The 22,464-nt window shown below is 37.9% G+C and overlaps 1 long non-coding RNA gene across 2 annotated transcripts; it reads left to right on the top strand.

Annotated features, from left to right (window-relative positions):
* The first annotated feature begins 6,711 nt into the window (after positions 1–6,711).
* LOC118762921 lies at positions 6,712–21,760 on the top strand. Of its 2 annotated transcripts, none has more exons than XR_004998672.1 (3): positions 6,712–6,724; positions 9,172–9,173; positions 21,600–21,760. It is a non-coding gene; the product is annotated as an uncharacterized LOC118762921 (long non-coding RNA). The 2 variants fall into 2 exon arrangements; XR_004998673.1 differs by lacking the exon at positions 9,172–9,173 and adding an exon at positions 8,689–8,691.
* The last annotated feature ends 704 nt before the right edge of the window (positions 21,761–22,464 follow it).

Below are 22,464 nucleotides of genomic sequence, written 5' to 3'. Positions count from 1 at the left end.
GGCTATTCCGGCTACAGCATCATACCTCGTGGGAAGAAAAAATTAGGAAGACACACTCACACACATACACACACACACTCTCTCTCTCTCTCTCTCTCTCTTTCTCTCTCTCTCTCTCTCTCTTTCTCTCTCCCTCTCTCTCTCACAGTTGACGATGATGTAGTTGTTGTCTTCAGTCTTGGTCGTACATGTTCTATTTTTGTTCTCTGTTAATGTTTTCTGATTTTTATGCTTTCTTGGTATTCAATGCAAATCTCTTGGTATAGTTTATTCCTCGTACGGATTGGTTCGTTCCTGCCCAGTAGCCATACACCTTGACTCCAACTGGTTCCTTTGCTTTTATTTTGCTCTTCAGATACCAATACTACATGAGCAGGCTTCTACACCAGCTCTTATTTCATACCCATCCCCAACTTCATCAGCTATCCTAATTATGTTGTTGATTTCATGGTCTTAAATCTCGGTCTCTTTCCTCTTTCCTCTACGGCATATGTTGCTTCAGAATCTCGAAATGTGCCTTATCTCGAAATGTACCATTAATAAAGCTTTAAGACCTCAACCACCATATTTGTGCAGGAAGTATAGCTTGTCTCCATCGCCATTGATCTTGAAGTTTCTAACACCAAGCAGCCTGCAAATTTGGACGTCTGAATCTTGCAGTGACCAGTTTAGAACACCAAACGTGTTCTGGGCGATATGCTTGTGGTAAGCTTACAGCTCACCTGAGCATATTTTTTATGTATGTATGTATGTATCATGTTTATTTTCACTGTCCTGTTTGTGTTACCAATTTTTACCCTCCACAAAATCCCAAATTTGATTTAATTTGCTTTGCGGGAGCAACTGTTTTATCGGAAGCATATATGGTTGTTAATTGCTCGAAATACATGACTAGAAAAACAGCCAACAACTGATGAAGGGTAGTTTTCATGTTGTTTGTTTCGTGATGTCCTGTGCCTACATATGCATATATATATGTATGTATATATATATATATATGTATTTATATATATATATGATTTATATTATTATATGACTGAACGCTACGCATCCTCTTACGTATGTATGTTTGTATATACATGCACATATTTACTATGTATATGTATAAATGCGTATAACCCTATACATACATACATACATACATACATATATATATATATATACATATATACATATGTATATATATATATATTATATATATATATATATTATATATATATATATAATATATATAGTCACACACATAAAATAAGATATAATAGATTAATATACATTCTTTTCTACTCTAGGCACAAGGCCCGAAATTTTCAGGGCAGTCGATTAGATAGACTCCACTATGCAACTGGTACTTAATTTATTGATCCCGAAAGGATGAAAGGCAAAGTCGACCTCGCCGGAAATTGAACTCAGAACTTAAAGACAAACGAAATACCGCTGAGCATTTCGCGCGGAATGCTAACGATTCTGTCAGCTCCTCTGCCTGCTATAGATGGCTATAGCAATTAAAACCCAAAAGGTGAAATTAATTAGCACCTACAATTTCTAGAAATGGGAGCCAAAATTTAACTCGAGCAGCTACACAAAAGCACTAAACTCGTGAAATATTCGGGTTTTTAACCGTTTTGAATTTAAGCGCCACTTTTCAATGTTTTTTTTTTATCATGAATGAATGGGAGGCAGGCTATCACTTCTAATCCGAAGTAATTGTGGAAACCTCTGACGAGAAACAAGATTATGTTGATCGAATTTCGAAATCACGTGATAAGATTTTATCAAACTACTTCATTCCGTAAATGTATCTCACCAAAAAAAGATGTAGTTTGCTGCTCGCAGCCGCGAATATGAGATTAGAGCTTTTGTGTGGCTGTTCGAGTTAAATTTTGGCTCTCATTTCTAGAAATTGTAGGTCCTAGTTTGCAACCTTATTTATTATGTGCTTACTCAGCACTACATTACTTAAGATTTTGAAGGCGTTGGACAGGTCTCATTCGCCAGACCCTTCTGAGACTGACTATGAACATCTGACAGCAGTAGAAACGATGCGACACACACGGAAATATGTTGGAGCAGTGGAGGTCCCAATAAGCGGGGACGTCATACAAAATCCACTGGAAGCAGCTGAAACAAACTTGAGCTATACTCTACAAAAACAGACGGTTCAAACATTGTTTGGCCGAGAAGACAATAATCGTAAAACATTCACACAACCCGAGTGCCTTCTTAAATTCTAAAAAATATTCAGCCATCATTACAGATTAACTCATTTTGGAAACGTAGTCTTCCCTCTGTACGGAATAAAGAAAGGGTATAGAGTACACAAACCCATTTGCGACACAGCCTGAATCGTTCAAGAAAAGATAACTCTTTCACTACAAAGTCTTTTCGTCTCATTTCTATATATATTCACCTCCGTTAGTAAAGAGGCTATGCACTTCCAGCCAGCCGGTCTGAAGAATCGTCTGTATTGCCAAGTGAAATAGTAAACGTGAAACCAATGGTAGCTTTCTGACAGGTTATATGCCATGAAAATACAAAATATAAATATATATCGAACTAGCTGTCAATCTATCAATTTATCTACCTACCTGCCTACCTACCTACCTACATACATACATACATACATACACACACACACAACACACACACACACACACACACACACACACGCATATATATATATATATCGTTGGAATTTACAAAAAAATAATAAAGTACGAAGACGGGTGTGTAAACAAAAACCAGATGTATTAGTTTAATGCTCGGGAAGTGAGAAAGTCTTTTACATTTCGAGCCTACACTCTTTAACAGAAAGGAGCATAGAAATAAGCAGAGAGAGAAAATATAAAAAAAGGTTTAGTGGCTAGCGCAATCATGGCGAATATATATATATATATATATATATATATATATATATATATATATATATATAATAATATGTATGTATCTTTTTGTATATATATATATGAGGCAAATAAGAAAATGGAGAGGATAATCAATCTATAAATGTCAGCCTGTAGACGTTCATTTATATCTATTCATTAATTGATTAACATCATTTGTATAAGTAGTCAAACTAAACAAATGAAATAAGCAAATAAACAAGTAATTAAATAGACGATGTTTGTCGATTGATTATCCTCTCCATTTTCTTACTTGCCTATTAAATTCTGGGTAAATTTCTGTTTTATCCCCACCCATAACTATTATTCAATTGCGATATTGCCCTGCAATAGTAAGCACTTGGATATAAATACGTAGGTATACATCCAGTAGTATATTGGATATTTATTATCCCTTAGATGGTTACTAAACCGCTAACTCATACAGACACAGATATACATATATATATATATGTGTGTGTGAGTGTGTGTGTGTGTGTGTGTGTGTGTGGTGTGTGTGTGTGTGGTGTTTACCCACATGTAATCTCACCTACGAAGATGAAAAGCTTACCTTCATACATTCAATGACATCTCTGCCTGAAACTGGTGTCTTTATTATTAAAATACCTCGATTCAATTGGATCCGGCACATCATTATACCCGGCGATATTTGAACCCAAAGCGTAAAGACGGACGAAATGCCGCTAAGCATTTTGCCCGGAGAGGTAAAGATTCTGCCAGAATCACCAGAAAAGAACATTATAATTGAGGGGAGGTCAATTAAAAGGAGATCAAAGATACGAAAATGGAAAATGTGAAATACAAGTCGAACGAACGATTGAAATAGATAGGTGGATAGGTAGATAGATGGATAAAGAGATGGATGGAAACATAGATAGATAGATAGATAGATAGATAGATAGATAGATAGATAGATAGATAGATAGATAGATAGATAGATAGATATACAGACAAGCAGACAGACAAACAGAGATGTGAACAAATATTGTCAGACATATTAACATGAAGAAACATTAATCTTGAAACTAGGAAAAAAACCGGATTATTAAAGTGTTATGTATTGCAGAGTGAACTGTATGGAGCAGAAAAATGGACATTAACAAATGACTGGAAGTCTTTGAGATGTCGGTATAGAGAAAAGGTTTGAGAATATCATGGACACAACACAAAACCAATGAGGAAGAATTAAGAATGGCAAAAACTGAAAGAATTTTATTTGACAGCATCAAAGAGAGAAAAGTAAAAATATTTCGGAGACTTAATTAGGAAAAAATGTATTACAGAGTTTGTTAACAGAAGACAAGAATTAATGGGGAGAGAGAAAGAGAGAGAGACAAACAGAGACAGAAAGATAGAGAGAGAGAGAGGGGGGAAGGAAACAAGAAATATGTGGATGGCTATGAAGAGTTGATATCCACAAGGCTTGAGATAGAGTGGAATCTCGATATAAGGAGGACAGCACAAGGAAGACTGACTTGGTGTGATATAGTGGTGAAACTGATGAAAGCAGACGACACCTGATGATGTGTTGCTGTTGTTGGTGTCCTTGCTGTTAATGAGTAGTAGTAGTAGTAGTAGTAGTAGTAGTTGTTGTTGTTGTTGTTGTTGTTGTAGTAGTAGTAGTTGTTGTTGTTGTAGTAGTAGTAGTAGTAGGAGGAGGACGACGACGACGACGACAATGACGAGGAGGAGGAGTGAGACACGATTTTTAGTTTCATGAATGATTTTCCATGTTTTCCTAAGAGGTCTTTGCAAAGTTTGTAATAGCGAGGTACCAATATTTGTGAATATAGGGGGTCGGCATTTCCGGCGTTGAAGGAGTCTTCACTCCAGTATATATCTATGGGACAATAAATTAACATACAGAAAAAAAAAACCCCATAATTTCTGAAATCTATACACCAATGTTTAGACAATTATATAATCTGACCAAACATCAAAGACCGTCTGGCGAAGAGGTTTTAGAGCTTATAAAAGAACCTAACAGCCTTCCAAATAATCTGGCAATCAATGACCTCAAAGTCCACAAATCTTGACCGTTTCAAGGAAGCTGTATGGAGGCAAAGTTTGAACTATGAAGAAAGAGTTTCAGGATCATCTTTATGTCCAGTTTCTCATGAGACTCAAAACATTTCAAGATGTGAGTAGAAGACTAACGAGTTGAGTTAGGGACTCATTCCATTCATCTCTGCCGTTGTTGCTCAACACGGGATAGCTTTGTTAGACAGGGCTATCGTGCTGAAGCCTAAGCCATATCGAATGTCATGATTTAAGAAGTTCCACACCCGAAACGAAGGCGATGGCTTTGCTAATGTTTAGGAACAGAGACACAAAACGTGAAATCGAAGACATAACAAAGCAAATGAGAGACGGAGATTCCTGGCTCGATGTGGTGAAACGGTTGTTGATGTCTGAAGGAGTCAATAAGAAGAAAAAAAGTGGTGCAAAGCCATAGATATACGATTTGCACACGGTTTTGTGGACGACGTATCCATCATAACAACGACACCGGATGACCACAACTATATACTAAAATTCAACGTCAAAAACAGCGAAATAAAATGGATTCCCATACCAGTCATAAATATTTAAGTTTCAAAATAGCTGACACCTTTTAAAGCAGTTTGCATCAAAGATAAAAATAAGTGCACGCGCACACACATACACGCACATATATACACACGCACACATACACACACATACACACGCACACATACACACACATACGCATACTCACACATACACACACATACACACACATACACACATACACACACATACACACACACATACACACACAAGCACATACATATACACACACACATACACACGCACACGTATACACACATACAGACACATACTCACATACACACACATACACACATACATAGACATACACACATACATACACATACACACACAAGCACATACACATACACACACACGTACACACACATACACACGCACACACATACACACACACAAACATATACACATACTCACATATGCACACACATACACAGACTCAAACACATACACACACACACACACCACACACACACACAATCACATATATATACACATGCACGCACGGGACCACCATATGTTCACACATACATAAAAGATCAGTGCTGAAATCTCTGGCCGTGGACGAATCTTTCGACTCTCCTCAACAGGCGAATCCCTCGATGAAGAAGTCTGCAGAGAAAAACAGACATTCAACAACAACAGCGGAGATTCTCACAAAGTCAGAGACCAATTCACAGACACGACTAAAGCGTAATCAATAACCATTAAACACCAATGACCATCAAATACCACACTCACATAGAGGATATTCCATTAATGAAATACATACTAACTACACACACACACACACACACATACACACACATACATATATATATATACACATACATATACATACACATATGCATATATACATATACTAACTATATATATATGTTATATTATATATATATTATATATATGTATATATGTGTGTGTGTATATATTATATATATATATATATGTCTTATATATATACATATATATATATATATATATTATGTGTGTGTTGTGTGTGTGTGTATGTATACATACACACACACACACACACACACACACATACTAACTATGAAATATATGACCACCATCTCAAAAGCTAATAAAACAGAACAGAAAACGGATTAGACCAAACCAATAATTGTAATTTCTTCTCCCAGTGAACTCAGATGCCCTTAATCATTGACAGCCCCCCCCCCCCCCAGTAAATACGATCGACTATAAACATCAGCCTGATGCTCAAATCGTGTTCTTCCGATGTTTTGCGCTAATTTTATATCGAGGTACACCATGTAAAAGCTTCCTCATAAGTTTTGCTACGAGATGCTTTTTGTAGCCACAACAGATGCCGTTGCAGCTTATCTTTACTATCTCAAGAGAGACCCATATATCATAGTCTTCATCGTTGCAATATGGTTGGTATTGGAGTGAGTTTGTCATAGAAATCGGAAATGACAAGTTTCCTTCAAGGTATGTTGACTCTTGTTTATTTTAAGCTTGTGTAGGAACCCGCCCAACTGATGTTTTGGCGGAGTTTGTTACTTTCGACTCCATATATCAGCAGTCTATTTCGACCCCGAAAGGATAAAAGGCAAAGTCGACCTTAGCGGAATTTAAACTCAGAATGTAAAGAAGGACGAGATGCCACTAAGCCTTTTTCTAAGCCTTTTGTAACGACTCTGCCAGTTCGCCGCCTTTTTCTCCAACTGTTATATTGGTCTTAGGAATGCAATACTCCGTGGACAACATAACATGTACTTTCATCAAGGTGCAACTGGAATATACGACATACACACACAACTGAAAACTAGACAGAAACACATTAGAGGATAACACATCAAGACTAAATTGAATTAACCTGCAAAATTAGATGATTAATGATAAAAGTAACACTCATAACACAATAATAATAGCCACACAGTCATTATACATTAGTCACAACAATAAACAGCTGACTTGTACAAAATCTAATGGTCGATATTTCAATCTCTGGCGGTAAATGTCTGCTCCAATCACAACTGGTCTTACCTATGTTAATAATACAACAACCTACCTTTACTGCTATAAACATACTGAATATATACACACATATACATACAGGCACGCGCACACTCACACGCGCACACACATATATATAGATAGGTGTATATTATATTAAATTAGAGATAAAACCACTATTAGGCAAATCATACAATGAAAAACTTAAGCCAATACATAAGATTAATTAATTAATTAATATTATTTTAAATATATATCAAAATTATTAAAAAAAGATAATTAGTATAACACTACGATCGTTTCATGGCTGTCCAATTCTTAAAATTTCGAGTTACAGTCATTCTTCAGGTGATTTAAATATATTAACTTAGCGAGGTTTAATCAATAGATAGGTGTATATATATATATATATATATATATATATATATATATATATATATATATATATATATATATATATATATATGCGTGTGTGTGTGTATGTAATATTTGTATATTCAGTTTGTTTATAACAGTAAAGGTACGTTGTGTGTATTATTAATATAGGTAAGACCAGTGTGTGTGTGTGTGTGTGTAAGTATATTGAAAAAGATTAAGAGGTTTCACACAAATTTCAATTAAAAAAAAAACAGACAGAAAATATCATGAGAATTTTATTAAGAATAATAAAAAAGAAAATATTTTTTTATCAAAATATGCCACCAGTTTCAATAGTTTTAGAAGATAAATTGGAGAAGAGAAAATACTGAAAGAAACTTTCATATCACCTCCTGAAGTTTAGATACTTCCTTACCAAATTCACATGGTCTGTTTAAGTATGTTTATACTGTAAAGACGAACAAACGCGCGCGCGCGCACGCACGCACGCACACACACACACACACACACACACACACACACACACACACACACACACACACACACATATATATATTCTTTTCTACTCTAGGCACAAGGACAGAAATTTTGGAGGAGGGGTCCAGTCGATTAGATCGACACCAGTACGTAACTGGTACTTAATTTATCGACCCCGAAAGGATGAAAGGCAAAGTCGACCTCGGCGAAATTTGAACTCATAACGTAAAGACAGACGAAATACCGCTAAGCATTTCGTCCGGCGTGCTAACGTTTCTTCTTTCTTTATTGCCCAAAAGGAACTAAACATAGAGGGGACAAACAAGGACAGACAAAGGGATTAAGTCGATATCGACCCCAGGGCGGCGAGCTGGTAGAATCGTTAGCGCGCCGGGCGAAATGCTTAGCGGTATTTCGTCTGTCGTTACGTTCTGAGTTCAAATTCCGCCTTAGACACAGATGAGATCCAGAGATTCTCAGCGCAGAAGTCACTTAATAGTGCTCAAAGAATTCAAACTTAGATTCCGATGTCTTTATAGGGAATCGATTCTCCGGGGTAAAGAAAGGGTATAAGAGGGATGAAGTCGAGCAGATATGGAGGTAATTGTGGGGATTATGTATGTGGTAGATGTAGTTCATCCCAATATGCAGCCGTAATGGAATCAATCAATATTTGGATAAATCGAGCGACCATCTTTGAACTTCTCTGCATTGAGTTCTAACACGTAATATCTTTTGTACCTTGATGACGGAGGCTCGACTTATCCAATATTGATTGCTTCCATTACGACAGCATACTGGGATGCACTGCATCTACCAACATTAAGATGGATCGCCGAACCCCCAGAAACAGCTGTTACACTTATTACACTTTTCTTCCACCCCTTTAGTTTTATCTGTCGTTTGTACTCTGTGTAAGCTGGACCTATTAATATAAATATCTATATATATATACTTAAATATTCATCGTCTGCAACTCTCCATTATTTGCTTCTCTCGTTTTGCTTGTATTCATATATACATATTTTGTATTTCATACCCAAACTGTTATATTTAATATATCTAATTAGTTTATCCGCATAATTGTCTCCATACACGCGCGCGCGCCTATAGATAGATAGACAGACAGACTGATAGATAGATAGATAGATAGATAGATAGATAGATAGATAGATAGATAGATAGATAGATAGATAGATAGATGGTTATATATATATATATATATAGATAGATAGATAGATGTAGGGGAATTCCAACCACGTGTCGTGGTTCGCTACCTCAACAGCTCCTTTATAGGATCCAGTGGCTAAAGACATCATCAGGAGGAACCACGTCCGGTTTCGGCCCCTACTTCTTGACCGTTTTAGACATCGTCCCCCCCTTCCTTTTTTCTTTTGTTCTTTGGTTTCTTCGATGCAGCGTCAACGAATGTCAGTTGGTGACTGACCATCCGGCCAAATTTCCCTTCAAATACTTGCCGGCAGGCTCCAGTAGCTGCACGTGACACTGTCTAAGCTTCAACCGACCAATGGAGGGGAAGAGTGCGTAGTTTTAGCCCGCACCCTCTTTAAACCTATTTCTTTACTACCCACATGGGGCTAAACACAGAGGGGGCAAACAAGGACAGACAAACGGATTAAGTCGATTATATCGACTCCAGTGCGTAACTAGTACTTATTTAATCGACCCCCGAAAGGATGAAAGGCAAAGTCGACCTCGGCGGAATTTGAACTCAGAACGTAGCTGCAGACGAAATACCTATTTATTTATTACCCACAAGGGGCTAAACACAGAGGGGACAAACAAGGACAGACATAGGTATTAAGTCGATTAGATTGACCCCAGTGCGTAACTGATACTTAATTTATCGACCCCGAAAGGATGAAAGGCAAAGTCGACCTCGGCGGAATTTGAACTCAGAACGTAACGACAGACGAAATACGGCTTAGCATTTCGCCCGGCGTGCTAACGGTTCTGCCAGCTCGCCAACTATTTCGCCCGGCGTGCTAACGATTAAACCTGCCTTGCAATAGTGTCGCGTTAGTTTCAGCAGTTGTTTGTATGTTCCGCGGGACTAGATTCGCCGGTGAATGGTTATTCTTGAGTGAAGATGCAGAAACGAAAACGAAAAGATACAGAAGGAGAGAGTGAGTACAGACCAGAAAGTTAACACAGGACAGAACATCTTATGATCGGAAACGTGAAATCCGAATAATCAAATGTGAGATACTAAGTACCAGCTATTATAATAACACACACACGAAACCAAAGAACAAAAGAAGAAACGCACTCCGAAGGGGGGGGGGGGCACGACGTCTAAAAAGGTAGAGAAGTAGGGGCCGAAACCGGACATGGTTCCTCCTGATGATGTTTTTAGCCACTGGATCCGAAAAAGGAGCTGTTGAGGTAGCGAACCACGACACGTGGTTGGAATTCCCTTACATCTATCTATCTATCTATCTATCTATCTATCTATCTATCTATCTATCTATCTATCAATCTATCTATCTATCTATCTATCTATCTATCTATCTATCTATCTATCTATTTGTCTATCTATCTATCTATATATTTGTCTATCTATCTATCTATCTATCTATCTATCTATCTATCTATCTATCTGTCTGTCTGTCTGTCTATCTATCACCCCCACCCCCATCCACACACATGCACAGAGATAGAGAGATAGTAACTTATTCCTCTCTCTTTGTCTACCTCTTTCCTTTTCATTGTCATTTTCTTTTCATCTCCGATATTTCCCACACATATATTCCCACAAATAATTCATTCTTCACCTCTTTTTCCTAAACTAAACTTCTTCATTCATTTCCCCTCCTCTTTCTCCTCCTCCTCCTTCCTATCCTCCTCTTTTTCTTCGTCTTTTTGTTTATTTCTCTCATGTTGCACCATTCTCTGTCTCTCTCTCAATTCCTCTCTCACTTCCTCTCACTCCTTCTCCCCCAACATCTCTCCCTCTTCCCTCACTCTCTCCTCCTCTCTCTCCTCTCTCTTTCTTTCTTCGCCTCACTTTCTCTTCCCTACAAAATCGCTCATATCTCTTTCCTATTATTGGCTTCTTTTTATACATCAAACACATTTCCACCCCAGCATCACCTCTTACCCTCACTCCTCTCCCACCCTCACTCCTCTCCCACCCCCACTTCCTCACTCACCCTCACACCTACCCTAATCCTCTCACCTCTCTTTATCCACCGCTCCGCGATTGTAGATCGAACTCTCGGTGCTGGTCTCGCAAATAAAGTCACCCAGACCCTGTCCAACATTTTACTCTGGTCATTATTGCAACAATGCAGTGTTCTTGTTGTTGCTGCTGAAGTTTCAACTGCTGCAGACGCAACTGTTGCTGCATCTCCTGCTCCTGAGAGGCTGCGACTGCTTCTGTTGGTGTTCTTCTTCCTGCTGCAGCGGTTGCTGTTGCTGCTGCTACAGTTGCTGTCGTCAAAGCTGCTGCTGCTGCGTATGTCACATCCACCGTCAATGACGTTATTCCGCAACCACCACCACCACCACAACCACCAACACTATCACCACAACAACCAACACTATCACCACCACCACCACAACCACAACCAACACTATCACCACAACCACCACCACAACCAACACTATCACCACAACCACCAACACCACAACCAACACATCACCATCTCCACCACCACCCTAGCACTAAGCAGTTACACTGCCACCACAACCACAGTCCAACACCAGCCATAACCCTACCACACCACCATAACTGTAGGCACCAACACCACTACCTCAACCACAACAGTGACGACCCCCGAGACTAGACTGACCACCACCGGAACCACCACCCATACCTCTTCCACCACTACTACCACGGACTACATCTCTACTCCTCCCGCCACCTTTACCACCACTACTTCCACTCTAACAGAGACTGCATCATTACTACCACTACTACTACCACCGAAACCGTTTCTAATTGTACCACCTCCACCAACAACAACAACATCACCATCACCACCACCACCACCACCAACACCACCATCACCATCATCATCATCATCACCATCAAACATGGCAAACACCTGCCCATAGACTCCACCATCGCACAAAGTCGTGCCCAGCTCTTACGCTGTTGGTGTGACAACCATCATCATCATCATCATCATCACTATCATCATAATCGTCATCACCATCATCGTCATCATCCCATCATCATCATCATCATCATCATCATCATCATCATCATCATCATCACCATCATCATCATCATCATCATCATCATCATCATCATCATAATCGTCATCACCGTCATCATCATCACAACATCGTCATCATCGACATCATTATCGTCATCATCATCATCATCATCATCATCATTATCATCATCATCATCATAAAAATCGACCACAGAAGCCACAATTACTACCAGCACCACCAGCACCGCCACCTCCACCACCACCTCCACCATCATCACACATAGCCGCACCTAACCCCCCAACACTGTTGGTATTACCACCAAAATTATCATCATCATCATCACCATCATTACCATCATCATCACAATAATCAACCACAAAGAACCACAATTAGTACTAGCATCAGCACCCCCCACCAACCCACCCTGCACATCATCGGCACCACCAGTTCTACCTCTGCCTTCAACAGCGCAGCAGAATGAACGGTTTCAGCATCTGTTGTCACAGACCCCCGACATCGTCGCACCGATTCTAAGTCTTACAACGAAAAAGGGCGAGAAAACTGCTGCTGCTGTTGTTGTTGCTGCTGTTGTTGTTGTTGTTGCTGTCACCGTGGTTGCACAAACCACATGCAGTCGAATTGTAAACTGTAGGATATTATATACCGCGCTGCTGCTTGGCTCAGATGCTATATAGACGTGAACCATGCACGGGCGCATTATAGCACAATCACACATACACACACACACACGCACGCATGCACACATATGCACGCATGCACACATATGCACGCATGCACACATACACATGCACACAATTATGATTAATTTATATTCTTGCATTTATCTGCATACACATAAACACTCACAAACACACACGCACATATACATATATACATATATCGGTGTATCTTAAAATCAGTACATACATATATACACACCTATATATATATATATATATATATATATATATATATATAATTATTATATATATATATATATATATATAATTATATACATACATACATACGTAATTCATACATACACAGCCACACACACACATATATATACACACTTATATGATGTACATGTGCATGTATGCGTGTGTGTAATTATGTATGTATGTGTGTATACAAGTGAGTGTGTGTTCGTGTGCGCGTGTATGAGTGAGTGTATATGTGCGTGTATGTGTATATAAGTGTAGGTAGACAGACAGACAGACAGATCGATAGACAGATAGAGAGATAGATAGACAGACAGATAGATAGATAGATAGATAGATAGATAGATAGATAGAGATAGATAGATAGATAGATATAATATAGATAGATAGATAGAACAGACAGACAGACAGATAGATAGATAATAGATAGATAGATAGATAGATATAGATAGATAGATAGATAGATAGATAGATAGATAGATAGATAGATAGATAGATAGATAGACAGACAGACAGACAGATAGATAGATAGATAGATAGATAGATAGATAGATAGATAGATAGATAGATAGATAGATAGATAGATAGACACACAGACAGGCAGGCACATAGATAGATAGATAGAGACAGAGAGAGAGAGAGAGAGGGAGAGAGAGAGAGATAGAGGGAGAGAGAGAGAGAGAGAGAGATTTAATAATTAATGTTTATACATACATCGACACGCATATATATCTATGTATGTGTGTGTATATATGTGCTTATAAATGTATGCATGCGTAGACAAACACATTTATATGTCTTCACCTTCCCTACTTTCGCAGTGGCCACCACTAACGACCACTCTATTCGTGTATACCATTACAGGTATACAAGAATAGAATAGCTATTTAGAAAGAGTGCATAATGTTCGGTCCCGCTGCTCCCATGCATCCATTACTGCACGCTAGAGTGTGCTGTACTGTCTTCAGCAAGTCCAATGGAATCACTCCAAATATGGATTTGTGAGCCTCGTCTGGTCGTCTGTAGGATCTCCTTCGTGTTATAAAACTGCTGGATCAGAGCTATTGAAATGGTCCTCCGTCGGCTACGACGACCAGTGTTCCATTTGATCCGGTCGACGGAGCGGCCTGCTCGTGAAATTAACGTGTAGGTGTTTGAGCATTCTACAGGTATACGTGACCTTAATGAAGTTCTCAGGGAGAGTCAACATGACACGGAATATGAAAAAGCTGGGCCTTTCAATTACAGATAGAACTCATTTTTGCCAATGGAGTGAACTGAAGCAAAGTGAAATAAAGTGGCTTGTTTAAGGACACAACGCATCTCTGGAAATCGAACACACGATCATACGATCGTCAGCCGAATACCGCAACCACTAAATCACGCTCCTTTATAGGATTGGAGCTAATCTATGGCAAAGAGAGAAGCTGCCGCAGCAGAGAGGCGTCTACAACGTAAGACAATTACATTGAAAGAAACGTATGCTAGTTCCATCCCTTCCAACAACACCTCAACATACAAAACAGGATCAGCAGAGAAGGCATTCAAAGGAAGCCAACACCAAACCATTCGTGGATTTCACGCGAATAACGATATGAATAACTGTAAAACAAGAACTATGAAAGGAGTCAACACCTCAGAGACCCAGTTAACAATACTCACTTTTCAAATATTATAATATATATATAATCTATAGAATTATATTATATATAAGATTATATATATAATATATATATCATATAATATATATATACTATATATAATGTATATGTCAAGTCAAATAGATGCTAAAATATGATATATAGATATATATATATATATAGGGAGCGTTACGAAAAAAAACAAGATGAAGACTGGTTGTACAAAACAAACATATATATTAGATAGGCCAGGAATAGAAAAATCTTTTATTTATATATATATATAGGGACACAGAAAAAACAAGGAGAGAAACAAGAGAGAAAAAAGGAGAGAATATATATATATATATATATATATATATATATATATATATATATATATATTATATATATAATATATATACGAAATATATAATACTAAGCGATAAAGGGTTTAGAAGAATGCCTACCACAGACCGAATAGAAATAGCAGTCAAAGAGTTATAGCCTATTTCTTCTACAGAAAGGGACTCAGAAAAACACAGCAAGGAAGAGGCACAAACAGAAGAGAGAAAAAATTGAGGCAATATATCATACAATATACACTTATATATATGATTGATCGCTAGCCTCTAAACCTTTTTCTATTTTCGCTCTCTGCTTATTTCTGTGTTCCTTTCTGTCGAAGAGAGTAGGCTCGAAACGTAAAATACTTCCTCACTTCCCGTGGGTTAAACTAATACACGTGTTTGTTGTTTACACACCCCGTCTTCGTCTTTTGTATTGTTTGTGTTTTTTGTAAATTCCAGCTGTATATATATAATATATATATATATATATATATATATATAATTATATATATATATATATATATATATATATCAACAATATGAGGGATCACTATGTTGAGTCTTACCACTAAATCTGTGTTCCCAACTTAGTAAAAACGTATACAAGGGTTCCACAAAATGATCTCATTTTGCTTATATTTAAATAGAATTCATGGTCCTCGGACATTTTTAAGTCTGCTGACCACTAGTTGAAATTGATATTATATAATAATATTAATTTCTACTCTTATTATATATATATATATAATATATATATATATATTAATAAATAAATAAATGGAGTTGAACGAAGATGTTAATAAAATTCCTTTACTTTCGACCTATATTTCGAAGACAACCTGGTTTTATCCAAAGGAATAAACGGTGTAAGATGCCGATATATGTTTCGAAGACAACATGGTTTTATTCCAAAGGATAAACGGTGTAAGATGCCGACACCCATCGAAATATTCTATATGTAATATATATATATATATATATATATATATATATATATATATACAATCTCACCATAAGCCTGTCGTCAAAATCGCGTCAAGACTAAGATGGCGAGCTGGCAGAAACGTTAGCACGCCGGGCGAAATGCTTAGCGGTATTTCGTCTGCCGTTATGTTCTGAGTTCAAATTCCGCCGAGGTCGACTTTGCCTTTCATCCTTTCAGGGTGGATTAAATAAGTACCAGTTATGCACTGGGGTCAATATAATCGACTTAATCGGTTCGTCTGTCCTTGTTTGTCTCCTCTGTGTTTAGCCCCTTGTGGTTGGTAAAGAAATAGTTATTTTATCTGTCTTTATGTTCTGAGTTCAAATTCCACCGAGGTCGATTTGCTTTTCATCATTTCGGGGTCGATAAATTAAGTACCCACTCCCATCCCAACTCTCCAAATTTCAGGTCTTGTGCACAGAGTAGAAAAGAATCACATGAAGATTTGGGTAGCTCGCAGACAGTCTGACTCGCTTCACATCTATATCACCGATATGACAGGCTTATGGTGAGATTATCGAACTACGGCCGGAATCGGTGGGTGGACCAATGTCCCTTGTGTGAGTGCATGTGTGAATGTATGTATACACATTCCGACCTAAATTAATTAGCTAAACAACCTTTCACCCCCTAGACATTCTAACCTCTACATATATATATATCTCCTTTCCTTTTTATAGTACCTTTCCTTTGTCTGAAACCCAGTGTAACTCAATCCATCTCTGTCCAGCCATTGACTTCTATTTTTTTTCTTTTTTTAATCAACAGTTATTTGTCTATATTTACAAAGATTTGCTATTCTTTTAGAAAGATAACATTAATTGAAAATTTGTAGCAATGTTTCACTCCCTAACCAGACGAGCATAGAAGAACATGGCAGCCAAAACTCAAGATCATTAGCGAGACACAACTTTATGCATGGATGTACTCGATGAGACCCAGACTGCAAAATGGATGCAACGCATGCGGAACGGAGCCCCACCCATAAGGGACAGTAGCAGGATGGGTTGAAACGACCGTTTCACAAAATGAAGATTAATACGAAATCCATCTTCTCGTTACTTAAGAAATTATTATTATTAATTTTATTATTATTATTATTATTATTATTATTATTATTATTATTATTATTATTATCATCATCATCATCATCATTATTATTATTATTATTATTATTATTATTATTATTATTATTATTATTATTATTATTGTTATTCTTATTGTTGTTGTTATTATTATTATTATTATTATTATATATCATTATCATCATTTAATGTTCGCTTTCCATGCTGACACGGGTTAGACGGTTTGACAGGAACTGGTCAGCTGGAGAGCTACCTGGGATCCATACATATCATATATATAAACACATACACACACACACACACACACACACACACATATAGTCATCTATTTTATCATACTTAGGTATATACATCGTTAACAGTCAAGTTACTGCAGTATTCATCCAGAAATAACTTCTCATATGGACGTGCAGTTTTTAAAAACACGATATATTGAAGGAAGATGATGAAATCGTTCCAGTATCGCTTAGTGAAGAATGCCACTTGCGGCACAATGCCAAAAGTTTTTTTATCTTTTGGCGGGAAAGTCTACATAAATTCTGTCAGGATTTAAGAAAGAACACAAATGCTAAATATATTCCTTTGAATCCTTGATATTGCATCTCGGATTGGGTAGAACCGTTGGATATGGGTTTAGGAACCCTACATTTCGAAACCAACTGTAAAAAGTTAATAAGAATATATGAAAAATATAATATAAAAAAGATTAAACTAGAACATAGTCGTGTTTTTAATAAAACAGGCATATACATGGCGCAACTATATGCATATATATGTATATGTGTGTATATGTGTGTGTGTGTGTGTGTGTGTGAGTGAGTGTGTTGATGTGTGAGTAGATGTGTGTGTGTGTGTGTGTGTGTGTGTGAGTGAGTGTGTTGATGTGTGAGTAGATGTGTGTGTGTGTGTGTGTGAGAGAGAGAGAGAGATTATGTAGGTAATGGCAAATATGCTGCCCGATAAAAGTCCATCTCCCACACAACAGGAATGTGCTTGTGCGTAGGTGTATAAATAAATATCGTAATAGAAATGCACTGTTCAGTACGTTAAACTATATTTTACAAAGTGTAAACGTTATCAGATATATTTCATTTATCATTTATTGTGGTTGGAAGGAAATTACAGAATGTGCTGGGATATCTTCATTATGTTCCTATTATTACATTAGATAAATATTTATTATATTTGTTTCATATTATCCGGTGTGTGAATATACTTGTCGCCATAGTTGCGTTCTCTCTCTCTTTCTTTCTTTCTTTCTCTCTCTCCCTCGCTCTCTCACTTTCTCTCACCCCCACACACACACCCGTTATCTCTATGTCTATCTGCCTCTCTGTCGGTCTGTTCATATGTCCGTCAGTCTGTTTAAATGCTTCTAATTTGTGAAAATAACATGCAAATTTATAAGGTATGCTATTTTTTTGTCAATATTTGCTTATATGCTTTTCATATCGATCTTAATAATCTATACGTATAAATTTGACATGGGCGATTCTTCCTTGTCTTGGGATTCACGGTCAAACGGCTGGGTGGAATTGCACGAAAATTTACACAGATATGTAGAATGATCTGGTGGTAATGCTGCGCTTTGTATTTTTTTTTCATAGCTTCCATGGTTACCGAGATAATCTACTATAATAATACTCTTGCGTTTATGAATGAGAAAGGAAGATGTAGTAGAGGAATAAGGAAGGAAGGGGTAATGTCATACTTGGTTAGAGTTCTGACAAGCGTGCCTAAGCAAATCGAACGCTTACATAGAGCAGGTTTAACAGTCACGTGATCCAAACCACCCGGGGGGAACTGGGCTTAGCTGCTAGTATATACATGTGTGTGTGTGTGTATGTTCATGTGTAAGATGTATGTGTTTATACAAATATGTGAACATATCTATATATATGTATATATAACGAAGTGGCAGCTCGAAGCAGTGTGTAAGTATAAGCAGAATTAGGTAATTTGAAAGCATTTTGTGCTAAAAAGGTATGAAAACACCCGGTTCATACAGTGTTGCCATCAATTAGGAACCCCAGACATCGATGTTTCAAGCTACTTGGCTCTCGTCAATGAGATGTACCTAAGCGAGGAAACTCTGGACGAACTTAATAAAGCTGTAGCTTTATATATAACGTGTTGACTGAATTATATATAAGGTAAATTTCATTGACAAGAGTAAAAAGAAAACAATTAAATTTTGGAAAAATTAAATGAAAATTTTTTCAAAAATATTTCCATGGTCTTGAAATAAGTAGGACATTTTCCTTTTTCAGATCGGCTACTACCTACCTAACCTTCACGAAATAAAAGAGAGAAAGATAGGAAGAAAAAAAAAGGAAAATGTCCTACCTATTTCAAGACTATGGAAATATTTTTAAAAAACATTTCATTTGATTTTTCCACAATTTCCACAATTAACTGCCTTTCCTACTTTATTCTAAGTTGAAAAAGTTGAAAAGGCTAAAACCGGTACTAAAATGTTCTTCATGATAAAATTATTTTAGCATACTCTACCTCCTATTTTCTTTATATATATCAGCTCGTGTGTTACTTTTCAACTTTCTATACACAGGCGCGTGCGCACGCACACACGAACACACACACACACACACACACACACACACATATGTATATGTATATATGTCTGTATATTATGTACTCATACACACCCACTCACACGCACTAACAATTGTCGTGATAAGTAACAAATTCTTGTATATTCCATCTTCCGTCTTTTATTTGCCATTTACATACATACATACATACATACATACATAGATACATACACACACACACACATATATATATATATATATATATATATATATATATATAATATAAACAAAAGACGTTAAAAAACAAACAAAAGCAAAGAGACCCCCCACCAACAGCAACAACAACAGCGACAAAAGCTACAGGAATTACAAGGGTAAAAGCAGGAGCATTTGCTAATTTTACCTTCAAGGGAACTGCTAGCATGGGGATGATGGTGTAAACTGTCGCTTTGCACCTCTGCCAAAACTGCATGGGCCCAAGACAATACTCCCTTCTACGAGGAGGACACAAGGAAATGCATCAAAGACGAAAAAATGGTGCACTGTCTACTCCCGAAAGACGAAATGCAGATGTTGTGTGTGGCCCTACAAACGGCTGGCTCACTCTGATGCGAAAAGGGCAGCAGCAGAAGAACAGTCTGTTTTGTTTTGCACGTGGCACAAAAGATTGTCCAGCAGATGACCTGGCTACAAACACAAATTTGGTCTCAGATCACAACATACTAGAGATGTTTATGTATGGGCCAAAAGCCTCTGCAGACAGACAGCCTATACGAAGCATCCAAAATCTCTCCAAACTAAATTTTCATAAAGAAAACTGGAAGTTGATTGAGAAAGAGATCCTCAAATCGGATTGGCCTAAATGTCCCTCCATACCAGGCATTGACATGAAGCACAGACATTTCATGTCCATAATGCAAGTCACATGTGACAAATCCGTTCCAGAGCGCAGGGCCAACATACACAAAAACAGAATCCCTAAAGAAAGGAAGATCCTTATTCGACGACGGGCAAAGTTTGCGAACCGTCTGAGCAAGCACCCCAAAAGTGGTGAGAAACCTCGTCTGGAGAAGCGCTATTGAAGATTGAGGAAGATCTACATAAATCTCACGAAAAGGAGAGAGCAGATAAGGAAGTTTGGGTTATAGAAAATATCAAGTCGAACCGTAAAGCTTTCTTTAAGTTTGCCAAAGAAACAGCCTCAGTACGCCACAAAATAGAACCTCTCTTCCAAAAAGATGAAACCCAATGAGGATAAGTGAAATATTGAATGAACAGTTCCAAAGTGTGTTCACAACACCTCTGGGACACAGGCAAGTAAACAAACTAGCAGAATTCTTTGCCACTTTACCTGTAACCAAAGAAGCGAAAATTGATTGCATCAACATTGAAGAAGAAAATGTAACACTGGCCATAGATGAGGTTGACACAAACTCAGCTGCTGGCCCTGATGGATTCCCAGTGTTCCTTCTCAAATCGTGTAAACGAGCCCTTGCAAAACCACTGCAGCTTCTTTTTCAGAGCGCTCTTGCAAGTGGTGAGCTCATAGACAAACTGAAGGAAGGGATGATATGCCCTATCTATAAGGGAGGAAGCAGACCAGATGCTAAAATTATAGGCCTATCTCTCTGACCTCACACATCAGCAAAGTCATGGAACGAATAGGCCGCCAGAAACTGGTCAGTTCCTTGAAGAAAATGACTTGTTGACTGACACTCAGCATGGATTTCGACCAGATAGAAAACTTGGAGAGTGGCTGCACGACATTCTAAAAGATAGATATCAGGCAGTGGTGGCCAATGGAGCCCCCTCCCAGGAAACACAAATAGCGAGTGGTTATCCACAGGGCACTTCTTAGGGCCACTTCTAGTCATAGTGGCTCTCTCAGACATGCACTCAGCTGCTCAGCCACCCTTGCTAGCTATGCAAATGACACAAAAGTCCCTCAGATAGTACAAAATCCATGAAATATTGTGCGTCTGCAACGGGAGTTGGACGCAGTATGCAAGTGGGTAGATTAATGTAGGAAAATTCCAAGCCCTGCGCAACCAGCAAACAAAGCTGAACGACATGCTGACAGGATACACTGCCCCGGGAGGAATTGCAATCGCTGGGCAAAAATCAGTGCGTGACCTGGGCATTGGCATGAGCAATGATGCATCTTTCAAAGTGCATATTATCAAGTTGATAATAAAATACAGTCGGCTAGCAGGATGGATCCTCTGAACTTTCAAAACAAGAGAAAGGAAACAATGATGGTCCTTTGGAGAGCATACGTCCTCAGCCGCTCGGACTGCTGCGTCTAGCTATGGTCACCACACAATATAGAATTAACGGCGGAACTCAAAGCAATCCAACGAAGCTATACAAAGAAAATCGTCTCAATGCAACATATCAGTTACTGGGAAACACTGAAAGAATTAAAACTC

This window comes from Octopus sinensis, linkage group LG4, assembly GCF_006345805.1.
Source record: "Octopus sinensis linkage group LG4, ASM634580v1, whole genome shotgun sequence".
Taxonomy (NCBI): domain Eukaryota; kingdom Metazoa; phylum Mollusca; class Cephalopoda; order Octopoda; family Octopodidae; genus Octopus; species Octopus sinensis.
This window is presented reverse-complemented; position numbering and strand designations above follow the sequence as displayed.